This window comes from Ursus arctos, unplaced genomic scaffold (assembly GCF_023065955.2).
Source record: "Ursus arctos isolate Adak ecotype North America unplaced genomic scaffold, UrsArc2.0 scaffold_12, whole genome shotgun sequence".
Lineage (NCBI taxonomy): Eukaryota > Metazoa > Chordata > Mammalia > Carnivora > Ursidae > Ursus > Ursus arctos.
This window is the reverse complement of record NW_026622786.1, coordinates 30,555,818-30,581,387: the sequence shown is the minus strand read 5'-3', so window position 1 is coordinate 30,581,387 and position 25,570 is coordinate 30,555,818. Positions and strand designations below refer to the sequence as shown.

Below are 25,570 nucleotides of genomic sequence, written 5' to 3'. Positions count from 1 at the left end.
AGAAGAAACACAGCTGACTTGAAAGTTAGCTTTGTCCCTAGTCCCTCCTTCCTCACCTTCTTTTCCTTATGGACCAAACAAACAAACAAACACACACAGTCTGCTCCCACCCAGCTGTTAGGGAAATACAAACTCCTACTGACAACTAAATGAAACCTATAAATATCTGCAGTCTATTTCGTTCAAAATTTACAGGAGTGTACTGGGGTCACAGAGGACTGATAATTTCATTCTGCGTTTGTAACGAAGAGCACCTCCTGGTTGTTTCCCTGTCACTTACAGGAGTAGCTAGCAATTACTGATTTAAACTTTAAAAACAGCAGTATTGATTAATTCATCTGCTATCCCTTTCTATTAGACAGCTCTTGGCTAACTAAGGCTACCAACAAAAATACTATAGGAAAAGTAGATCTCTCACTGAGATCCCGGGCCCATCATCTGCTATGTTTATAAGACAGCATCTTCTTAGATTATGTGGTGTGTGATGGATTAGGGCTCCATTAATTTCCTGGATTACCAAGAGGCCTAATTCTCACCAAAGAGAGAATGTAATTTCTGATCTCAGTGTGCGCTCAGCACGAAGATAATTCCCTAAAAACAAAGAGCAGTTTGAAGCGACTCTGAATTGTGGTTAATAGAGCAGGAAGCAGCTGTGGGCAGACGCAGCTAGCAAAGAGAAAGAAGGTGGTCTGAAATTATAAGCACACATTAATTCCCTGTGGTCAGGTGGCTTTTTAAAGCTGTGACTTTGGGTTTATGTGACTCATGACCAAGTATGGAAGAAGGAGCTGACTAATCACACACTGAAGGTAGTGAAGACAGGGGTGACTTAGTTTCCTAACAATGCGTTCCAGCAACATGGGACTTTCACTTCTGTGCTCGCAGACGGACAACGGCTCTTAGTTGGCAAAGTCACGCTCACGAGTACCAACTGCTTTAACGGTGCACCTCGACTAAATTTGGACCGTATTCCTTTCATCTCCCCTTGCCTGGAACAATGATTAGTTTGTCATTGATTTGAAGTGGTTTTTTTTTTTTTTATTGGCTTATTAAGAGACATTATCCTGGGGCGCCTGGGTGGCACAGCAGTTAAGCGTCTGCCTTCGGCTCAGGGCGTGATCCCGGCGTTGTGGGATCGAGCCCCACATCAGGCTCCTCTGCTATGAGCCTGCTCCTTCCTCTCCCACTCCCCCTGCTTGTGTTCCCTCTCTCGCTGGCTGTCTCTGTCTCTGTCAAATAAATAAATAAAATCTTAAAAAAAAAAAAAGGGACATTATCCTGTATGCTAATGACTTGTGAAATTCTTGTACAGAAACTGTGTTAAATAAACAATTGGCAAAGCCAATCTCGTCGCTGAGCATGAATTTGCTCCCAAACAAAACAATCATACTGATAAAAAGAGACCAAATCCTAAGTATTTATTATTTTTTAATCGCTTGAGTGGTTCCCCTTTGATGCCTCTTATTTAAATGTCTTAAAGCGCTGAGAGGCGCTCATTGCCCCAGCAGAGGATGGTAACAGAAACATTTTGTTTTTTGTGGTTTGACAAAGGCTGTCCATCCGTACAGATGTTATGCAGAGGCTCATGTTATTAGAGCTTCTCTGAGGTTAGAGGGCTCAAATGAAAATCTACTTTTGGGAAAAAACACCATGGGGGTCCAGGTGTGAGTTCACAGGCAGGAAAATGGGAGTCAGGTGGGATCCTAGAATCCATCCAAGAGCCTAAGCTGTCCACGGCAGACGGTAGTGATCTGAAGGCCCAAACAGAAACCATCCCCTCCACTCCCATCTCCCACCCCCAGAGATGTTGAGCTTCTCGGGAACAACTAAACACGGACTATAAAGAATTCTAACTTTGGGAGCCTGAGCTGTGACCCCTTGGGCCAAGTATAACTCTAAGGAACATTGTTCTACTTCAAGCATCACTTCGACCCCACGCAGGAATTTATACTTTTTTGTTTGTTGCACATCCCAGCAAAGAGTTGCTTCATTTACCTTTCAAAGGGTTGGAGAGAGGACTGCGAATGCCTGGAACGGCCCCCACCTCCTGGGCCTTGGTGAGAGTGGTTTCTCTGGCACCCAGTAAACCATTCCTACTTGGAAGGTCCGGTTCATTTAGTGTGGTCATAAGCACAGCCTCTTCTCTGTGCTGGCTTCCTTGGCACATTGTCGTTCCTGCCAGGGGATGTGAGTACTGTAGTCCACTCTACTTGTTTGTGCCCCATAGTATTTTAAACAAATGGTGCATACATTTAAGAAATCTAACTACCGAATCATATTGTTGCGATCCTAGAATCAGTAAGTCTTTGAAATCAATAGCAGCCTTGTGTGTGTTGGTCTGTGTTTTCCAGGAGACCCATGGCAGTTTCCAAATGTCACCACTTTCCTTTGCATTTTAATCTCCCACCCTGGAAAGTCCTGGGCTAGGTGCTGGGTGAGTGTTAACGTGAAGGGAAAGCTGGTAAATTTGATACAAGGGCCCTTCACTCCTTTCTTCCTCCTTCCCCTCCCAACACACGTAGAATGCGTGCACACGCACGCACACGCACACACACCACAAGGAGTGGAGAGCTTTGTGCTAAAGACGGAGGTATTCTTCCAGGTTTTTGTATGAAGCCCTGTTGCCTTTGTTTGGTGGGAACTCGAACTCACAGGACATCTTTGACTAACACAGTTAATAGCGGAGAGAAAAGCCACTGAAGTGAGATTTTGCACTTAGAGTAGTCAACCAAAGCGTAATCTTCCCTTTGCTTTTTAATAACTATTCCTCACTGAGGACTTGCTTAGTACGGTGCTTTGTACTCAGCAGTACACTTAGTGCTGTTCATGCATTAAATGCACCCAGCCCCTAAACCCTGTGATGTACATAGTATTCCCATTTTATAGATGGAAAACCAAGGCAGGGGCTTAGGAAGCTTCCAAGTTCACAGAACCAGTAAGTAGTATGGCTGAAATTTAAACCCAGATCTCCGGTGCTCTTCCCAATTACATAATACTGCTCTCGGGCTGCATTCTTCAAGAAAATACGGCCTCATGGAAGAAGCACCGCATTCGGAGTAAGACAGCTTCTTCGCTCAAGTGCCCTCTCTGCCTTCCAATGTGAACTTGGGCAAGTAACTTGAGCCTTCTGATTTCACCTTTGCTTTTCTCGTCTATAAAGTTCCACCAGGATTATTGAGAGGTTCAAATAAGAGAATGTGTGGAAAACCATTTGCAATGAGGTGTGCTTTAGAGGACATGATTAGCGTGGAAGCCGCTGCCTGTGGTACTGGACGCATCTCACTTTCTCTTTGCTTGAATTGTAACAAAGGCAATGGGTAAAGGCCTGTGTTAACATGGTTCTGGAGCCTTGCACTGGATTTCACATTAAAGGGAAGCATCCCAGAGGTTGTGAAGCGGAGGCCAAGCTGCGCCTGCTACGGAGTATAGTTTTCTCGTGTGCATCGTGCTGTCCAGAGCAACGCCTGCAAGGAAGGCACTGTACCTTCCCAGGAATGAAAAGAAATGAAAAGACTCGCAGTGTCTAACTTTATAGAGCGGTAATTCTTTCTGAACAGAGCTCACGCCGCACTGTTTGCTGTCTCTGAAGGGAGTGATGGTGTGCGCCAGAACGTCACAGCAACCAGAGATCTCGCTGCCACTGTAAGAATGCATCACGTAGAATCACGATCAACACGTGGTTTATGATTTGTGAGCTTTGCCCTTCCGCCAATAGGTTCTCACAACCTCCACTGCCGTCCTCCACAGAACTTAACCCCTATTTTATTAATAATTTTGAGTGAATATAGGCACAAAGTCTAGTATTCCAACTTCTAATGAAAAATATTTCCAGATTCAACTTTGGTTGGGCACCCCCATCATTCCTCCAACCTGTGATCTAGGAACCAGGGGCCGACACGGAGTCAAGCCTCCTGCCTCCCCTCGTTAGAGCCGGCAGCGCCTGTAGTAACCCCCTCCGCAAGGGGTCTGATGGAGAGTGCTAAACCAGGTCGTCATAGATAGAAGGAAACAAAGTTTGGGCAATGAGCCAAATAATTAAAGGTGAAAAATCCAACCTTTTCATTCATCAGGTACCGGCAGAGAATGCTTTTAGAATTCCCCTTGACTCTTTTCATTACATTGTTTTGTTTTGGAATATTTGTGTGAAGACCTTTAATGGAGGTAATAAAAGGGTTGGAGAGAGAAAGATATTCTGAATGTAAAATACAGAATATATCTGTATATATCTGAATATAGGCAGAAAGAACGATTTGAGATGAAATTTATGTTTGGGAAAATTGGAAGCCTATTTTTGGGATACATGCAATCAGAGGCATAAATACTACCAGACTATAATTGAAAACCCTTCATTTTTACTTTTTACGCGTGGCAAAGGGTTTTTTTTTCTTCTAAAACTTGAGCTTGAGTTCTCAGATGGGGTTTGGGACAGTAAGCCTCTGTATCTGTAGCTCAAGATGTCCCTGCAGCCTGGGCCAGACCTGGGTGACCCAGTAAGATTTGCTGTTCTAGGTGTCTCCACCGTGAACTCTGACCCCCATCAGCTGTCCTGATATTTTCAGCAACTTGTTACAAGGAAACCCATGAGAGTGGATAAATAGATCCACTCAACCAGTCCTAGCAACATATGTACTATTGACCCAATCTTATCTTTATTATAGAAAGTGCCTTTCAGGATACCACTCGGACCTGCCTACCTTGAGAAGTGAAAATAAATAAGTTGTATCCAGTACAGAATCGTCATTTTGACTTATTGTTTAACCTACGGCTCTATGTTACATCATAGAAGGAAATCTTAACCTTTCAGAAGCCTTTGGCAACACAAGAGGTGAGGTGATGTTTTCGGGACAATGTAATCGTAGACAGGTTTGGATGCTTTGGGCAGCAAATACTGCAAACACCAACCCAAACTGACTTAAACAATAAGGACATTTGTTATTTCCCATAACAGAAACTCCAAGGGCAGGTGGGCTCCAGATGGGATGTGTCAGGGCTGTTTTCCAGGTCTCCCTGATGCTCTTCGTCTTGCCCAGCCCCTGGGTCAGTTTTGCCCTTGCCTGAGAGCAAGATGGCTGCCACTTTGCAAGACGACAACATCCACAGGAAGAAGAATCTGTCTCTTCTTACTTTTCTTTCTTGGGAACAAGATAGTTTTTCCCCAAATCCCTTCGGCAGAATTGGATCCCATGGCTGTTTCTAGGGCACTCCTGCGATTGGTTTAAACAGAATTTGCCTATGCAACCCATCCCCTGAATCACGCACGATGGGGAATGATGGGGAGAGACAGATAACTGAGCAAAGTCACATCAGGAAAGAGGGAAGGAGGAGGGACAGCTCTTGAGTAAGCAACCAACTGAGTCTGCTATAGAAACCTTGGCCTTCACTGAGTCTGAGCGCATTACCACATGCTTTTTCCTCTCAAGACAACATTACTCACAGTTTACTCTGCAGAGTTCCTATCAGATTTTTATGTGAAGCATCATTTTTCTCTGACCTCGTGCTGCAATCTTGTTTCTTTTTTTCTTAGCAGAGACCACAATGGAAATCCTACTATAAAAACACTTGAGTGCCATCAAAGGATCAGACCATATAAGGTGCTATGGACCTTTTTATTTTAAATAAGAAACAAAACTATTTATACTTTTACAAGGAGTCTGCCCTATTTTAGTAAATATTTGGCAAAGCTTCTTGATTAAAAGAGCAAACTGACCCTTGTCTGCAGGGTTGTTTTGCCATAACTGAAATCGTTCATTAATTTTCTGAAAATAGAAGCAGCAAGTGTGTGTCCCTTTGCACTGTGACTAAAGCAGCGCTTGGGATTTGTTTTAAGCTGCATTTACTCAGCATAATTGGTCAGGTGTTTTTTAAACCTTGGTCCTAATCAGACCCCATTCTGAGTCACAACCACCAAATGGTACTATTGGGAAATAGTCTCCTGTGGATAAAGCAAAGATGCATTATTCTGGCCCTGGAGAGTGTGGCGTGTTTGACAGTGCATTTCAAACTGGATTTCAGAGGGCCTGGATTTGCTAACAAACCCCAACTGTTTGGAGAAACAGCGATTCCCTAGGTTATTAAACAGCGCACATTCTGAGAGAAGCTTGTTGAGTACTATGTGTTCCTGATTCATTGGCAGCTAACTCAGTCTGTGGTGTGGGGTTTGTAGGAAATCCTCCAGACCCAACCACCTTCCCTTCTTTCAAGGTATCCTCTTGCCAGCTCAAATTTGGAAGGGTGTGATGCAGCTGCAAGGGGGAGTTTTAAGTCATTCTCAGACATTTTTGTAGGACGGCTGGATTGGAAATTATCCCAAGATGCCACACGGCAGATTGGGTGGAGGCTGGCCAGCAGGCTGGGTGCAGGATGGTGAGGTGACTTACCCAACGCTTCACTGCTAGGTCCCCGTGTCTGCGTCATCCTCTTGTTCCTTGCGGCTCCCCAGTCACTGCTGGGAAATCCAAAACCCAACTTTCAGGTGGGTAACTCAAACAAGGTCTGGAATACACTAGCTGCTTCTGGTACCCCCACCACTTCGCTAGCTGAGAAAGGAGAAAAATAAAAGTCCCACCTCATAAGTCTAGTGAGATTAACAACTCACTTAGAGCAGTGCTTGGCAGGAGGCGAGAGCTCAACAAAAGTATCCTGGGAACCATGATTCTTTCTTGATTGTTGCCAGGATACGTAGAGATACAGCACAAAGAACTCCAAACAGGTAGAAGGTAGAAATTTCTAGTTCCAGTTCTATGACCTTAGAGGAGTCCCTCACCTCAAATCCCCAGTTGCCTCTGCTTTCCTCAGATGAGGATTTTATGTATGTGACAGGGCTTACTAGCCATAAAACTCTGTAACAAATGGTCATGTGCGTGCAGATCACCTGGGGATCGTGTTAAAATGCAGTCCGTTTCTGTAGATTGGGCATGGAGCCTGAGATCCAGCATTTCTAACAAGCTCCCAGGTGACACAGGTGCTGCTGGCCCAGGGACCCCAACCCCCAACCCCCACCTCGCACCTTTCTAATTTGCTCTATAACGTAAGGGCAGCATTCTGGTTATCAAGCCCACAGCAAGCCTCCAAGGCCCCCAGATTGTCCCGCTGCAGCACCCAGAAGGCAGTGCAGAGAAGTGACACGCGGCTCCCCAAGATTCTGCAGGAAGCCCATCTCTCCTGGTATCTAGTTTCAAAGGCCCCTTACCTGTTTGTTAACTTTCACCTGCCGTCCCAGAGCAATCTCACACTTCGCTCAGTGTCCTCTTGCAGGTCCAGTGCTATGACGTCAGCATTCTCAAGCCCCTCCCTTAACAGCTGTTTACGATTCCCTGGCAATTAGCACCTTCAGGTTACAGCTGGGCCAGGGACCAGAGGTTGCTGTTGGGAGGGCAGGGGTGAACCACGGGATGGGTGGATGATAAATTCGGCTCTCACCCTGTGAGCCCAATTACGTTTAAGTTTCTGGCTACCTTACAAGCTTTGGTATGGATGGGGCACGAGAGAAAGCCAAGGCAACAACAAAATCTAGCACAAGAAGCCCAGAAAACTGTGAATAACAGGAAAGAGCCTTGAAAGTGAAGTATGTTTGGGTTTTGAGAATTGCAGAAATTTTAATAGGCCGACACAGCTGAGAGGCCTTAATTAAAAGTGGCCCAGTGATTAGGTGTCTGGAACTTTACTTTGGGTGCCTCTGGGGAGTCAGGAAGTTAGAGAGCTTGGCATTTGAGAATGATTTCTTTACCCAGGAGATGCGGCCCACAGATGCCCACAGGAAGTGTGATTTCAAGGTTTCCTATTGGCTGCCAGCTGCCCCCTTTCTTCAGACAGTCTAGTGGTGGCAAAGGGTATGAAAAGAGGACATTCGGGCAGAGAAATGAGAACTAAAGAACAAAGGAGACCACCAGGTACGTCCTGCTTTCTCTTTCAAGACTCAGCTCAGCGGACACCTGCCTGTGCCGGCCACTCAGGGCAATGCTGTACTGATTAATCGGCTCCCTGGGGCGGAGGCTGTGTCCTCTCACCCTCCCCAGGTCCCACCACAGGCCCGGGTCCAATCAACACATGGTCGGTTTACGTGTTTCTGGAATGAGAATGAAGGACAGAGAAGAGAAGGGGGGAGAAGGAAGAGGAAACCCAGGAGGAAAGAAAAGGGAGAGAGGGAGCAGAGTTTTGGGAATCCAGCCTTTCACAGTTCCAAGAACACTTTCCAAAATCCTTCCAATCCACGTCCTATTAAATGGCTCTGCTTTCCAGCATAGCTTGGTTGCACGTGTGTAGTAAAACTAAATGGTGTCTGAGTCTGACCAAAACGTCACCCTCTCCGAGGCACTGAGCATGGCTACCTGAGCTTACCTGCAGGAGGGAGGAGCTGGCTGTCTCACTTCTGTCCTCGTGCTGATTGCCTTCGTGTCCCAGGCCGGGTGCAAGAGGAAGCAGGCAGGGCTCATGCCAGAGCAGACGTGGTCCCCCTCCCTCAGGCCAAGAGGGCCTGCTCTTCAGCCGGCCACCTCCACCGCAGGGAACGGAAGCCACAGGGCCGGGAGGCTAGCTGACGCAGCAGCTAGCTAAACCTGCAACAAGGAGACTGTGTTACTTCAGCCATGCTTCGTTGGACAGCAAATATGTGAGCAGCTTTGTGAGGGGCCGGGACGTTGCCGCGTCTTCAGGTTCACAGTGGAGCTGCCCCACGAGAGTCATTTGCTCCCAGCCCGCAAGGTTTACAAAGGTGCCGACTGTGCAAGTGTTCCGACTCCCCGCCCCCCCCCCCCGGCCCCCAGCACCTCCAGGTGTGCTGCAAGGGTGTGCTGCAATGAGAAAAACTCGCTTAAGGCCACATTTCTAAAAACGCTGGGGATGCCTCTGGACCCTGCCTTCTTGCTGCAATGACACAAAACACTTGGCGTTAGGAGCTTCCCTGGCGCTCAGGCCGAGGCCGGCTGAGAGGGCGTTTCCATTCGCACTCACGGGTAGGACCAGAAAACGACGTTTTAAATGTCACCATTTCAGCAGAAACCCAAGATGTGACTTTGGGTCCAAACTGTAACCTTTGGGCTGGCGTTTCTGCTCTTATAAAACTCAAATGTTGCTTGCAGTCTACTTCACGTCTCAGATTCCTGCGTGAGTCTATGCAGTGCTTTACAACACTTCTGGGGGCGCCTGGTGGTTCAGTCGGTTGAGCGTGGACTCTTGATTTCAGCTTAGGTCATGATCTCAAGGTTGTGGGATCCAGCCCAAGTCCAGCTCCTTGTTCAGCCGGGAGTCTGCTGGAGATTCTCTCCCTCTCCCTCTGCCCCTCCCCCATTCTCTCTCGCTCCCTCTCTTAAAAAACAAAAAAACAAAAGACAACTCTGAACATGGACTCAGTGTGTGTGTGGTGAGGTTTAAGGTATCAGCACACTGAAGCCAAGTTTTCCAGAATTCACTGCCCCTTATACTTTCGGTCCTGGGTGAGAGTTGGCAGACAAAAATGAGGCAGCCATTTCCACGCTCCCAAGGTCTGTGGAGGCAGCAGGCACCGTGGCAGCTCACATATGTCGTCAGGCCTCTGTTGGCCTACTTTGTTGACATGGGGCTCCATCTCCCTCGGGTCCTGGGCCAGGTACATGTGCAGCTCTGACAAAGGGCACCAGCTGCTTCCGCAGGCCACCTGCATCCTCGAAGCTAGAGGCAGGGACATAATGTGGGCACTAGTTGTCCTCATGAGTTCCAGTTTGTCCCTCACCGCATATCCCGTTTTCAGTCCCTGCTGACCTACGGTGACTTCAGTCCCAATGCCACATGCAGAGGCAAGAGTCTTGGGAAGACTTCTCCACCAAGTCCCACGATTGCTTCAGTTCTAACCCACATTTAAAAAGATCTCATTCTATATCATGCATAGTTGGCTTTTCTGATTGAATCCCAGCTGATATAATGGATGCGGCCAGCTCAGGGGCACAAACTTACAAGGATAATGTGAATAGATGACAGCGAATCATCTCCAACCCTAATTTTAGTCATTAGTTGGTTGTCCTTTCTCAATAGGGACTTTCATCGGGAGTGTTGTTGACCAGTTAACCAAATTGGCTGCACCTAGTACATACGCTGCTTTAATTTCTTTTCCCCTTCTCCACAGTGGCTGTCCACAGTGGTTCCACTGCCCTGACTCCCCTCCCTAGAGTTTCCTACACCCCTGCAAAGTTTAGGGCCAGCTGAAGCAAACTCCCGCACCTCGAAACATCCTGGCGTTTCCTCCCAGACTCCCTCTTTCACATCTCTTTCAGCAAGAATGATTTCCCTTCAACCTATGCTGACCCTCTCCCTGGGCCAATGCCTTCCCCTCATTCCTGCTTGCTTCATCTTTCTCTCGGCTTCTCGCATCATTCTCTCCCTTTCCAGGGAATCCGTCCCTCTGCCTTCAAACCTACGCACCTCAGCTATTCCTTGTCAAAAGCGCCTTTCTTTGACACTGCTGCTTCTTCAAGTTACTTTCATTATCTCTTTGCCTTCGATTAAACTTCACGAAAGGAAACCGTTGCCTCGATGTCCCCAATACCTTTTTCCTTATTTGGCCCTTTCAAAGCAGACTTTGATCCCCACTTTCTACCCCAATGGTAGACTTGGATGCACACAGGGCCCAGGACGCACTTCCAGATGTTTTGATGTAGTTTTAGGGGGTGTGGCTTAAGCCAGGGAGAGCACCTGCCTTCCCCACATTTGCAGATCCAATGCTCTAGAAGGAGGAAGGGAATAACTTTCTAAGCAAAAAGCAGCTTAGGGAAGCAGAGACAAAGATGGCCACGTTTGCCTTCCTAAAAATTTTAAAGCTTTCAGGTAAATTATTTTGCTGTTTAATGAGCAAATTTTACATCTTAATACCCAAAGTTGGTGGGAACAAGTTTCTCATTCATTGCTAATGACTGGATAACTATATATAATCTTCTTAAAAAACAATCTAGCAAACTATACCCAGACACATATAGATATACATACTATTTAATCCATTATTTCTACTTCTAAAAATATAAGCTTAAGTCCCTAAAATGTTCATTGTAGCAATATTTATAATAGTGAGAAATTAGAAATTCTCAAAAAGAGAATAATAAATGTATTATGCGTTTAGTGGTTGGGAATATTAATGTATGTATTAAAGGATAATTATGAAGGAAGATTATAGCATGGAAACAATGCCTATGATATAAGGATAAATGGGGGGAAGAAAGAACAGGTAGTTATAATGGAGTGGTAAAGACGTACGAATCAAGCCTGGTTTAAACGGATATATAGCTTTTCAAATGCCAATTTCACAATTTAATAATAAATTCTAACTATTAACTTGGAAATTTGGGCAAAGAAAATCATTCTTTAAAACAAACACTCTTCCGGCCCTCTGTAAATTTTTAGTTTTGCTTTATTTGACTTTTTCAAATACATTTAAAAACAAAGTTAGCGAGCTGGTTTTATCCTGATGATTATGTGCCCCCTAAACTTGAACCCTGTAAACACGGCTCAACATGATAACATAGTTCCCTTTAGCCTCATCCCTTTTTAGGGAAGCTGTTCTCATTTCTCCAGCTGTAAGATTTATGGGGGACATTTGACTTTGTGCGCTCTTTTCAGTTTCATCGGCAACATGATTTCTCCAGTGAATTATTTTTTTCTTGTGGCAAAAGGAAGAAATATTCAGCCTTGCTGTGAAATGTTGATTCTAGAAAGTGATCTCAAGGGATATTATTCTAAGCTTTTCCTGAATTCCCTGGGATAATAATTGATGGTAATTGTGTTTTGGGGTCCCCATCTGGCCCAGGGAAGGGGGCTTGGGGGAAAATAGAACAATTAAAACGAAGCTATGAAATGATCATTTGATGATAGAAATACATCTGGTAGTGAAACAAAACACCTAAGTGACAGGTTGGAAATATAAGGATGGTCTCTGAGTTTTTTAAAAAGTCAAGATAGAGTAGAGGCTCCTAGTATAATATGGACGGGACACCTCGGCCTTCTGAGAGGCACACACGAGGGTGTTTCTCCCACCCGGATTTTTGCCACCTGTGGTCACTATTTGCCACCCTCTCCCATTAAGGCCTGAGCTGAATGTGAGTCCTCTCGTAAGCTCGGTCTTATTCCAGGTTAGCGTCTCATTTAGAGAAACTGAGGGTGTTGAGTGCTGAGAACAGGGCCCAGAGGGCGTCCCGGTGAAATACGGCGCCAGCTGTGCTGCTCAGAGCTTTATTCCCCTCCAGGGGATGCTGGATCTTGTTGGGACCTCACCTAGTTCTCCGCGGGAAAATCAAGTGACCTCCACCTTTCCCCACGCCCATCTCTGCTTTCTGGAGAGGGTGTCTTACAGGCGCATCTCCGAGATAGGTTTAAACATGCTTTTATTAAGCGAACTGAGACTATCTTCCCAGTTCTTGCTCAAAAAGTACAGATTTCTGGGTTTTTTTTTTTTCTTTTTTGGAAAAGTCCTAACCTGCCTGAAGCTTGATTCCTTTCAAGCCTGCCGTACTTTTCTTTGGAAGCCTCAGGTGGTGGTTAAAGGCACTGTCCATTCCCCTTAGCCCAAAGTCCAATTTGAGTCCAACAACATCCTGTTTAAAAAGCTCAAACTTTGTTTACTTCTATGACCTAAGGTTTTTCCCCTGTTTTTTTTGCCTTCAAAGACTCAAGGGTAGATGCGTGGGGTATGGACTGGGAGCAAAGCACCACACGGGATTACAGTATATTCTGTACAGATCGTACAGAAGCTCACCTGTTTGTCACTGCACAATGTGGAAGCCTTTTGTATAAAGGACGGCGATGCATTTATGTGACCTTTGGGAATAGCGCAGATAGAGTGGGAGATCAGTTAGGTAAAGTGATATAAGGTACACCATTTTCCACTTACGATCACAGAAACATTTCTGTGAAATCCACAGTACACGACACATGCAGCTTCATGACATCCTCTGCGTACAGATCTTTTCTGACGGGAGTGTTCTCGAGACAGAGGGCAGTGGGCAACCTCAAGGCAGCATCTCAGCTCTGAGCCAGTGATGACGCTGCTGCCAGACTCATGGGGCCAGGCCAGTTTTCACGGTAAAGGGAAAGATACGTCCGCAGTACTGGAAGAGAAGGCAGTCAACATTGACTTCTCTGCTCAACATTTGTTTACTGCTCACATTTCCCGAGGAGCCACACTGGGCTGCAGGCAAACTTTGGTACTGTGTTTACATTTATAACACAGTGAAGGAACTGGCAGGAAACTCCCTAAGAAACATTAACAACGTGAGCCCAGTGATGCAGAAGGAAACTGAGGCAGTGATCTGTAAATGTCTAATGTGGGACTTGAACTTGGAGCCCAGTTTCCAAAGCTTGGGTGTGCTCTAAGTCCAAAGTGACTTTTTAGAGAGTAAGTGTGAACCTGGTTGTGTGGGTGGATGGCCACAGGATCTCCTTAGAGCACAATTCTGAGACTCCAGACTGCGTGAAATCCTTCCTGGTTGTGCCAAAACCCACCGCACAAGTTTGGGAAGGTTGCTTTATTTCCCTATGCCTGTTTCACATCTTGGGGAGAGAGCAAATTATGGCATCATCAGAGGCTCAAGATAATAAAAGTTTCCCATAACCTTTTAAAGAGATCAAATAAAAACTACATAGAGAAAAGCTAAGTTGGTGATTTAGGTTTCACTTTAAAAATATAGCATATTTAAGAAAAAATAAGCCAACATTTTATCTTCTCCAGGAGCTTATCCTCCACACAGCTGTGAAAGGAGTTTCTAAAACACCCATTAAATCATTCTGTTCCCCTGCTTCAAGTCCATCACTGGCTAACTGTTGCCCTCCCTACGCAAGCCGGGTTCCTTGGCTCTGCAGTCAAGACCCTCTGGGATCTAGCCCTTCCCACCTCTCTGGAGTCAGCTCCCCTCCCCCCCAGTTCCATGCGCCCCTCCTTCAGGGACTTCCAAAGACTGTACCGAGAAGGGTGAAGGGGCGCCACTGTTATGGTCACGATGGTGGTGCATCAGAAGACGAAGGTGACAAACGGCCTCATCAGACCACCTGCCTACGGCCAACTGCCCAGAAACCCAGAAGACCATGTCCTTGGCCACCCTGGGTGATATTTACACCAAGAGTCAGGGTTTCTCCACTGATCTTCGGCAGATGTTTGCTCTTATCTCCTCGTCCTTGTTCGTGACCCCACTTTCCTGGAACTACTCTGATTTTGTCCATGAGCTTTGCAAAGGGCACAGATTTGTCTGTATGGAGCCTGAAATACATAGAAACAGGTAGTGAGCTGCTGCCGTGTGACAGGACAAGGCTCCCAGCAGATTGCCAAGGGCAGAGATGCACAGAGGTACTAGGCAACCGTGGTGTGGGAGAGACCCAGCATCCATCCAGCCTTCTCTCTGCTCCTCTGGGCCAGTGCAGTTGTCACACTTTCTGCATTTGCTTTCTGGGGCAGGGTTATCCTGCTCATCTTTCTCGAGGCCTCCCCCTGAACTGTCTTGCTAGCTCTCCCCTAGAAGTGGTAGGTTCTCTCCGGACAGCCCAGCTGCCCTGTTGCCCACAACCTCCAGTTGATTCTATCCTGGATGGAGCCAAGGGCACCTCAGCAGAGTGACAAGACAGCAGCCATGTCTCCCTCACCCTCAGATCAGGCAGATAATGGATCAAGAAACCCAGTGTTTGCAGCAGTCTGACTCAGGGGAGGCACTGGGCCAGCTCTTCACTGCTTTTAATCCTCTCCTTCATCCTCCGATGAAGGTCTTGTCCCCATTTTTCAGAGGTTGAAGCTAAAATTCAGGCTCAGTACTTTGCTGGAGGTTATTGCTAGAACGGGACAGAGCTGAAATTGCAAACCAGGTCTAATTCCAAACACAGCTGCCTTCCACTATGCTTATTATTTGTGCTTACTGAGGACTACTTTTCTAAGCACTTTACTTGTAACAACTCATTTAAACCTCACAACAACTGTAGGAGGGAGGGACTATCCTTTACATCTTACAGAGGAAAAACTAAGGCCCAGAAAGGTTAAGTTACTTGCCTAACGTCACATCACTAGTAAGTGGCAAGAACGAGATTCAGCCCGACAGCCCGGCTCCAGAGTCTGTGCCCCTCGCTCCTATGAACCACAGCCCCTCCAAGCTCCAGCACCCCAAGGTTGTCAGCACATCTGTCTTGGGCTGGCACGGCGGGGAGGCACTGAGAGAGGAACATAAAGAGATACACGTCCTTGCACTCGAGGAGCTAACAAAGTTCAGCTAATGGGTCGAGGGGGCGTGAGGCCTTTACAAAGCCATCCCAAGGGTCATGTCCAACCCACATCTCCAGGCTTACTTCTCAAAACTACAGCAGAGTTGCTTTTCGGAAATCTTTACAATGCACAGACCCTATGCTGTCAGGGGAGGCTGAGAAATAGCAAAAGCCTGTCTTGGGCTTTATCTCCTTAGATAGAGGAGAAATCCACAGTTATGTGGGATCTAACGAGAGCCAAGCTCTGATACTGTCCAGCACTGCCTGCAGTGAAAGGCCGGGGCCGGAGCAGAGGATGACCACGGAGGCTTGGCCAACAGGGAGCTGAGCAGCAAACAAGAAAGCCTGGTGTCTCCAGCCTATGCCCGAATCTTCCATAGGCAGCTGGAAGGCTGTGTCTAGGCATCTATTCAACGTCTTCAGTCCCTCTGGGCAAAGTTGGGACTGAGGCAAGGACCGGGAGCTACTGGGGCCAGGGACACTGGTTTCTGCCTCAGTTCTCCTCGAGGTCCTCCTGGACAGCCCCTGGCTCGTTAGCACATGGTCAGTTAAGAACACAACTTTTGGGGGCGCCTGGGTGGCACAGCGGTTGGGTGTCTGCCTTCGGCTCAGGGCGTGATCCCGGCGTTATGGGATCGAGCCCCACGTCAGGCTCCTCCGCTATGAGCCTGCTTCTTCCTCTCCCACTCTCCCCCTGCTTGTGTTCCCTCTCTCACTGGCTGTCTCTATCTCTGTCGAATAAATAAATAAAATCTTTAAAAAAAAAAAAAAGAACACAACCTTTGGAGCCAGACCAGGTGGGCATCGAGCTATGAGACCTGGGGTGAGTCCCTGAGTCCCCCTGTGCCCGTGGATATTTTCCCAAAAAATGAGGCTCATCACAGTCCCCACCTCACAGGGCTGTGCTGACGGAGAGACTACGCAGAACTGTAGAGAAATCTCTTGCTATGCCATTGGTCTACGTGAGAGGCAGTTGTGTCTGTCTCCTTATCTAGACCATGACCTCTCATCTGAGGCCAGGGACTGACCCACGTGCCGACACACAGGTACTGTCAGTATTGGCTGGCGTCACTGATTAAACAGAATCCTGTCCTGTTCAGCCTTACTGACAGCTCTCTCCACACTCCGGTCCCACCAGCTGTGACTGGAGGCCTGGGCAGGTGGGTCTGCTGTTCCAGGGAATGGTTTCCTCTGAAGGCCCTCTCTGCTACCACCTGGGCCTTCATCCAGCAGTGGAATCCAGGCACTGAAACCATGAGCCCCGTTTCCAGAGCAAATCAGCAGGAGGTGTGTGGATTCTTACTTCCTTGGCCTTCTGACTGCTCAGCCTCCCTGACTTCTCCGTATGGCAACAATTAATCCTGACATTTTTTTCCTCTCCTCCAATTATTCCTGTACAGTAGCACTTCTCAAAGTTTAACATGCCTACAAGCCACCTGGAGATCGTATTGGAATGTGGCCAAGGTCCTGATGCAGCACGTCCAGTAGCAAGGCTGTGCCCTGCTGCCAGGATAATCTTCCTCATGCACAACTATGATCATGTCACGTGAACGGACTTGAACAGGTCTTTCACCCCAACATACATACGAATGGCAGATGAACCCATGAAAAGATGCTCAACAGCATTAGTCATTACAGAAATGCAGTTTAAAACCACGACCAACTGCACACCTATTACATACTTAATAGAAGAGTTAAGAATAAAAATACTGGGTGGCTCAGTCGGTTAAGCGTCTGCCTTTGGCTTAGGTCATGATCCCCGGGGGGGGGGGGGGAGTCCCTGCTCAGCGGGGAGTCTGCTTTTTCCTCTACCCTTCCCCCTGCTCATGATCTCTCTCTCACTCAAATAAATAAAATCTTTAAAAAAAATACAATACCAAGATGCACAATAACTGGAACTTCCATACTCTGCTGGGAAGGATGCAAAATATTACAGTTGCTTTGGAAAATAGTTTGGCAAGGTTTTCTTTTAATTAAAGATATAAACACCGATCTGACATAGCAATCCTCTTACGTGCTTAGATATTTGCCCAGGTGAATTGAAAATTTACGCTCACACAAAAACCTGTGCATGACTGTTGTTAGGAAGTCTATTCACGATCACCAAAACCTGGAAATAACCCCTAAGCTCTTCAACTGACGAATGGACGAGGCCACTGTAGACACGTCCGCACGACAAAATAGTGATGCAGAAAGAAGGGAATGGACTGTTGACATACAAAAGCCTGGATGAATCTCGGATGTGGATTCTAAGCGAGAGAAGTCGTACTCAAGAAGCTACTTGCTCTATGATTCCATGTACAGGACACTCTGGAAAATAAAACCAGAGAGACGGACCACAGATCGGTGGTTGTGAGGGGCTAGTTGGGGGAAAGGTTTCCTGCAAAGAGACAAGAAAATTTTGTGGCATGGTGGGAGTGTTCTGTAGCTGGGTCATGGTGGTATTTACGTGGCTATACGCATTTACAAAGGTCAGAATGACAAAAAGGATGAATTTTGCTGCATGTATGTCACACCTCAAAAGCAAAGACAGTGACAAAAAATTTTTCATGGCTCCCATTTGCCCAAGGAATTAAAGTCCAAACTCCAGAACCCCTTAGCCTTTCTAATTATTTGTACTATTCACTTTCTTAAATGCTGGCTAAACTTTTCCACCACTCAAAGGTGCCCTGGGTTTTCTTCCCTCGGTCTGTCTCATCTCCCGGAACAGCCTCTTCTTTTACAGAATAGGTAGATAATAAACACTGAATGAATGAATGTTCCTAATATTCCTTGATTTCCCATTGCCCCCAAAAATGGTAACATAGAAAGATAAACCTACACGATCTTGTTGGGATGAAGCCAAGGTGCTGCATTTCCATAAGCTCCTTTCTCTCCTAGGAGCTCAGTCTTTTGTAAGGGTTTGCTGACTCTGGCTGATTCTTTGGATGTAGGCAAATCAGCTGGAGCAAACCCCCCGCGTGCTCAAACCCCTGGGAGCAGTTTGCAGCCTTGGAAAGGGCCCGCCTTGGCACGCATCTCACTGGCTCAGGACCCTCCCGGCTCCCCGCTGCCAGGCGCAGGTAGGAGAGAGGCCAGCCCGCTGACAGCAGGCCTGCGGCGGTGTCACCCAGCTGGCGGCGGAGACTGATTCCCCTGTCCTCACTCACTTGTTAGCGGTAGGGCTCCTCACGTCCCCACTTCCGCCGCCTGCCTGCAGGGGGAGGGGGAGGCGCTCGCCGCGGCAGGTCCGTCCTCCCTGCGCTGCCTCCCGGCCGCTCACCCTGCCGCGGGCCTCGCCGCTCAGTCCGCAGCCCCAGCGCGCACACTCCCGGGAGGGGAATGGGTTCTCAGCGCGGACTCCACGGTTGTTCACACTGAGGTGCTGGCGTGCGGGTCCCAAGCAAGAACCTCAAGTCTTTGAGGCTCCACGACCAAGATAAGCCCTGACGGAGATTCACAGACACGTATACATACAAATACACAGAGGAGGGAAAATTCTATTCCGGTAGGGTCTTTGGCCACAAGCCCCTAGACTGTCTTCAGGTGAGCCGGGAGCAGCCAGGTGTTTCAGGTTACAGGCAGATCTGGAGCCTTAGGGAAAATCTGGCTGAGGGTGAACAGCACCTTCAGCTCAGTCCTGGAGACTTCACCGTTCTTGAGGAAAGGCAAGAGAAGCAAAGGGAGGCTGTTTACCCCCCTGTGGCTCCCTCTGACGATGCGGCCCTACAGCACCTTTGCGCGTCGGTGGTCCAGGCCCCTCTTTCTCAGGTAGGAGGAGGTGAGGAGGGCTCCCAAGATTCCCCGGGGTCCAAGGATGGTGACACAGACAAAGTTTTTAAACCTGCAGAACGTACATAGACTGCCTGCCAGGGCCATTACATAATTTGTGGGCCCCAGTGCAAAATGAACACGTGGCCTCCCTATTTAAAAAGCAGAGAAAAAAGTGCCTTTGAAAGTACTAAAATATAACACTTGTTCATTTCATCCGTGGTCTCTGTTTGCCGTGGTGTTTTTTATTTGCTATAGAACGTTGCAAATAAAGACGGATGAACAGTTTAGATTATTAGCATGAATTTTTACCATTCATCTCTATATTGTGCAATACCTGTCCTCCATGCAAATACAGAGCATTTAACTCATGCAGAATCCCTAACGCTGTGCAGTCTGCACTCATCGCTTGAATATGCCTGTGTACTTCCTCCTTACTGAGCAGTAGAGACACTGCACGAAGCAATGCAATTGTTTTTATTTCCCATCTTGCTATGCGTGTGTTCTACCAACACTCCGCTTTCAGCTTACTGATGAATAGGAAGGACTGAAAGGAGGGGTGCCTGGGTGGCTCAGTCGGTTAAGCATCCAACTCTTGATTTAGCTCAGGTCATGATCTCCGGGTTGTGATCTCAGGGTCACGAACTCAAGATTGTGGGATCAGGCCCCATATTGGACTCTGGGCTGAGCATGGAGCGTCCTTGAGATTCTCTATCTCCCTTTCCCTCTGCCCCTCCCCTGCTTGTGCTGACTCTCAATCTCTCTCTAAAAAGAGATTAAAATTAAAAAAAAAAAAAAAGGACTGAAAAGAAAAGGAAGGTTCTCTTTCCCTTTCCTCTTATGGCTTCTTCTCTCCCTCTTCCCACCTCTTGGTAAGGCTCCCGTCCTGCCCCTGGCTGCCATTCTGGCTTGCTCGAGTGCTCCCCTGTGAGAAGACTGATGTCTGCACAGTGTAAGAGGCCCTGGATCCTCCCAGAGCTTCTGGATGCCCGGGAACCTCCGCATTAGCCACATTTGTGTGGAATGTTCCCCTCCCTGATTCTGTCTCCTATTTTGTCATTAAAATAGTAGTGTAATCATTAGCATGGTTGAGCTTTTATTACTCTGGACACACACCCATACCACTGTACACAATCAGACTGGCTTGTGGCCCGTGGCCCTCAAAGTCCTCGGGATAGAAGTTGTGCCTGTGTTGGTCTGCAGCCTCTCTCCAGAAAGCTCAGACCGGAGTTCATCAAGCTGGGCTCTGAGGCCGGGAAAGAGGGTGTAGCACATATCGTGCCAGATGCCTGCTTTCTTCTCCCTCTACCTGGGACCCCGATGCTTCTTTGATTCCTTCCATTCTCTGAAAGACCCACATGTAAAGCGACCCCAGGAGTCTTCCTTACCATTAAGTGAGATAAATTTAGGGAGGAAAAAACCTTAGCCTAAGGGGAGAGCCCCAGCACATGACCACATACGCACACACAGCCACACAGCCGAAGGGCGCCCTCCTACTTTCCTGAGAATCATTTCCTTCTCTCCCTTCCGGGGCCCCTGGTGGACACTGTGGGCGTTCTGCAGGCACCCTGCAGCCCTGCCCTCAGGAACTCTCTATCTCGCCTTGATGTGATAGTTTCGTTATTACACTTACCACTGTAAGTTATTATTGGCCTGCTTATCATCTCTCTCCCATCACCCTGGAAGGCCTGTTCCATGAGAGTGGGGCCCTCACCTGCCATGTTCCCTCCTGTAACCCAGGGCCACATAGTATACAGTCAACATGCGGTAGATGAACAGATGAATGAATGAATAAGTGGCATCTTTTGTTGTTTTTGCTCCCTTCACTTAGCACCTGCACTGCTCCTGTGCCCTCTAGACCCTCAAAAGTCAAACTATGATGTGTCCCTTTAGGAGGACAGAGGAAGGGGATTTTTACTATGGCCAGCATCTGGGCAAGGGATGAGAGGAGCTTTCGGCTGATGTGAGAGATACCTGGGACATGAACACAGCCAGCAGGAACCCCCCATCCCTCCCCTTCCCCCCACAAGGCACCTTGCCATCCCACCTTTTCCAGACCTTTCAGGCTGAATGCCACCGTCTTGTGACTCCTTTTACCCTTCCAGCTCGCCCTGGGGGTTTGTTTGGTTAGGATGCTTGGGTGAGGGCAAACAGGACCTTTTGCCTCTAAGGGTACAACTGTGGGCCAGCAGCCCCCGCCACCAGCAGGTGTGGAGCTCCTGCCGCTTCTCCCTGAATGTGGACGGGCTCCAGGCACAGAGGGGCGGCAAAGCGGGGAAGCAGCCCCTCCCAGGCCTGCATGCCCCACAGCGCCTGTTAAGAATGTGAGTGACGCCGCCCTTACGAACAGTGTATGGTCTGATCTGGGGACTAATCAGCTCAGGGATATGAAGGGGAAGGGTGCAGCCGCGACCGGCAGTCCTTGGCCTGCGTCCCCTGGACTCAACTCACGTCATCAGCACTTGACTTCAGTGCACAGCGTGCGTATGTTGGTAGAAGGTCCAGAGACTTCCCCCTAAGTTTCCAAAATAAACAATTTGTAAGTGTCCTTTTTAAAAAGCAATAACATTTTTTTAATTATAAGATTAATACATAACCACTGTAGAAAAACATAAAAGGAAAGAGAACTACACAAATCTTGGTATATATCAAGTCAGTATTTTTCAGTATACAAGAACGTATGTAGTAATACATTGCTTTTGGTTGGTTTTGTGTGGGGAGGGATTCAAAATTCAGTTCATAAATTTTAGTCCCCCTTTTTTTTCCGTAGCAGGATATCATAAGTACTTCTCTACGTCGTTAGTCTCATGTTTAATGGCTACAGATGATCCCATTGTATAACAATTTACCTAATCGCTCTCCTGTAAGTGGACATTAACTTGTGGTTTATTAACATCATAAAAATATAGCAGTAAACATATATTGTGAGCCATGGGTCGACACATATACATGAAAGATGAGAAGCTGCTTAAAAGCTGTGTGCTTGTTTCCAAAACTCGTGCCCTGCGGTATCCACCTCCGAGCTTGCAAACGTGTAAATCACATATGAACGCAGATATACACAACGGTGACTGTGGACATCACCCAGCTGCCCGGGTTCTGCCCGCATTGTGGCCAAGAGCACGGGCTCTAACACTCAAGACGTTCCAGCAGGGAGTGTCTGTTAATGTCGGTGTGTCTCTGCGCAGAGGCTCCTCCCCATGTCTGGGTAACACTCCTGTCCTCGGCGTGCACATACTGGGCTCCGTGGAAGCCAGAAGCACGTCTTCTGAGATGCCTGCGGCTGAGGCATTGAGGAGACTTGGGACTCAGGGCGTCAGAAGATTCCTCGGTGCTAACTCACCCCCCAGGGGAGGCTGTGTCACATTCAGGGGCTGGGTCACTGGTGGACTGGAAAGGAACTCAGAGACTAAGCTTAAAGGTCCACAGCTCAGCTGTCCCCGAGCACAGGGGACTGACACCAGCAAGAGCATTGCACTGAGGGTAGTTGTGTGCACACACCTTCAGTGTGTGACTGAGAGTCAAGTCCACAGTCTCCTGCACGTTGGCCTCCGGGCTGTGTAGATACCCTTCTTTACCCCAAATTCCATGCAGACCACTTACACCTCTTCCCTCCTTTAGTTAATAAATTTAAAACTGGCTGAGGAGAGAGGGTGGTTAAGGACATCATGACCCATTAAGGAGTCTTCACGGATTGTGGCAATGTTACTATACTCTGGCTGGAATCAGGGTAACAGAATGCCAGCTTGCATTGTGAACCCCAGGATTTAAGTGAAATCTGGGGTAGAAAGGCCTAGAATGTGTTCCCAGCCCACAGGTGACACAGCCCTTGGTGTGCAACACCCTTTCCTCATGGCAGGGGAGGAGGTGTGAGTTAGCACAGAGGTATCTTCTAAAACCCTGAGTCACTCAACTCCGGGAATTATGGGTGTGGACCAGACTGGGAACCCACTGGATCCATTTCAGTGTAAGTTGGACCCACCCTAAGCATCTGGGGGACCTGGAAGAAATCCATGTCATCAACCCAGTTGCAGGCAAATGACAGAAAAGCTTTAGACTTTCTGGGATCCCTCAGCTCCGGAGCCCACGAGGGAATCCCAGAGGCCTGAGATGCCAGTGACACCTTGGACGTGCCCTACCTTCTGGCTCTGCCAAATAGCAAAAAACTCAGGATGAAGGAATGCCTGAAGAGATAGGTCATAGTCTCCCCTCCTCTGCAAACGCACGCACAACTTGGCAGTGTTCCTCTGCCGGGGCAAGTGATGGCCTGAGGGAGTTGCAGGGGGCTGGGGGCAAGATGTCCAGGAGTCTCGAGGCCAGGCACCACGGGGAGAAGATGGCCTGAAGTCAGCACGGAATTCAGGAGACCCCTAAGCTTGACCAATGCGAGCTTAGACAAGCCACACCTGCGCTCCTCAGCTTCCCTCTCTCTCTTACAGGAAGATCAGCCACAGCTTCCAGGCTTCATGTGAGATAATGCAAACTTAAAAGTTTTCACTGAATAATGGTCATGTGTACCCATAAGTCAGGCCCTCACTGCTGACCTCGGCTGGTAAGTGGCTTTTCCCAATGTAATTCTAGAACTCGATATGCTCCATGTAATAAACAAACCATATAATCAAAAAAACCCAATGTTACGCTGAAATCCCATTTTAGTAATTTTGTGCAGGAGCAGCTCAGAAGAATTCAAGTTGGGAAGCATGAGTACGTGGATAGGAGGAGAGGCAAGAGCCGAGGTCTTGAGTGAGCCGCTAGCCTTGAGCTACTGCAGGAAAAAGGGCAAATATCTCAGATAAAACATCTGAAGGGGTTCTTTTTTTTTTTTTTAAGATTTTATTTATTTCTTTGTCAGAGAGAGAGAGAGAGCACAAGCAGGGGGAGTGGCAGGCAAAGGGAGAAGCAGGCTCTCCACTGAGCAGGGAGCCTGATGCAGGACTCAGTCCCAGGACCCTGGGATCATGACCCGAGCTGAAAGCAGATGCTTAACTGACTGAGCCACCCAGGCGTCCCTTCATCTGAAGGGGTTCTTAACAGAAAAGGTTTGTCTCTGTTAACCATTTTTATCCCCCTTTTCCAAAAGACACAATTGAGGATTCAAGAAATTAAGTAACTTGGGGCGCCTGGGTGGCACAGCGGTTAAGCGTCTGCCTTCAGCTCAGGGCGTGATCCCGGCGTTATGGGATCGAGCCCCACATCAGGCTCCTCCGCTGGGAGCCTGCTTCTTCCTCTCCCACTCCCCCTGCTTGTGTTCCCTCTCTCGCTGGCTGTCTCTATCTCTGTCAAATAAATAAGTAAAATCTTAAAAAAAAAAAGAAATTAAGTAACTTGTTCAAGTTTATGTATCTAATAAGTGGCTGAGATAGGATTTTAAGCCAGGTCGCTCGATTCCAAAACTCATACTACCTCTCCTGCCAAAACCCTGCATGTGCTGCAGAGTGACCATATTATTCATTTCTGACAAGCTCTGAATTCTAGGGACAAAAAGAAAGCAAGGAGAGGACCTAGATTCCTAGGGTCTTCACTCAGTGACTCTAATTCCTTTGTGGAAAGTTAAGGTGGGGAGTCCCCATTGCCAAGACCTGGGTTTAAAATCTGTCTTTTCAAATCCCACAGGGCTTTGGTCTGGTGTCGCTGAAAGCACAGGCCCACCTCACAGAGAGAGAGAGAGAGTGTGCCACTCCTCCGGGGGTAGCTCTTTCCCCCAAACCGCAGCATAGAAAATGACCAACAGAAGAAAACGCAGCAATCACCTCCACAAAATTTTGACTCTTACTCCCAGATGTTGGCTTCCCCTGCTTTGGAGGATTGGACTACGTTGGGTGGAAAGAATAACAAATATTTTTAGAATACTTTATTAGGTTTACATAGGAAATTGCCATTTCTTTGTAGGTCAAAAGTGGTCAAATATCAGCAACTTCACATGGTTCAACCTTATGCCAAGCCTTGTTGACTGATGAAATCAATCAATCAACCAATCAATCCAACCAGCCAGCCAGTTACCTGGGGAAACAAAACTAACTCATGAAGCAATCACAGGACTAAATTATGTAGTGAAGGCATTTTACAAAGCAAATTTACATGTGTTACTAATGTCACAGAGCTCCTAAGTGGAAGCTCAGGTGGGGTGGCAATGTCCTTCTAAAGGCCTCAAATCCTCCAAGATGGCCCAAGCCTACGGAATAGGTGGGTCTTAGAGGCGCAGAGAGCAGAGGGAAGGATTCCAGACAGGAGAAGTGGCGTGGCTCTCATGCTGGGCTAGACTACACTCAGCATATCTGGGACACAGAGAGAAAACAAGCTGACAGAATAGAAAAAGCATTTAAGAAAATGTGAGTGAGTAAGCTGGAGAAAGAGAGCGGGGTCACATTATGGAGGGTCTTAAAAAAACTAGGCAGAGAAGGTTGCATTTTTAGAGTCATTGATCTTTGTGCTGGAAGGAACCAAAAGAGATCATCTGTGCATGGATTTCAAACAGGAAAAAGGCTACCTTCTTAGTTTTACAAAATGAAAGCTGAGGCTCGGAGATTTGGTTAGATGCAGAGGGTAAGCTAGAGTTACGATTTCTTGCTTCCTTGTCTGTTAGTGTTTATACCTCATCACACAGAACTCGACTTGCCCTTTAAAC

The 25,570-nt window shown here is 47.5% G+C and overlaps 1 long non-coding RNA gene across 1 annotated transcript; it reads right to left on the bottom strand.

Annotated features, from left to right (window-relative positions):
* Positions 1-5,748: 5,748 nt before the first annotated feature.
* Positions 5,749-18,347, bottom strand: LOC113254417 (uncharacterized). Its single transcript, XR_003315784.3, has 3 exons — positions 18,017-18,347; positions 8,338-8,555; positions 5,749-6,445 (listed from the first exon to the last, which is right to left on the bottom strand). It is a non-coding gene; the product is annotated as an uncharacterized LOC113254417 (long non-coding RNA).
* Between the last annotated feature and the right edge of the window lie 7,223 nt (positions 18,348-25,570).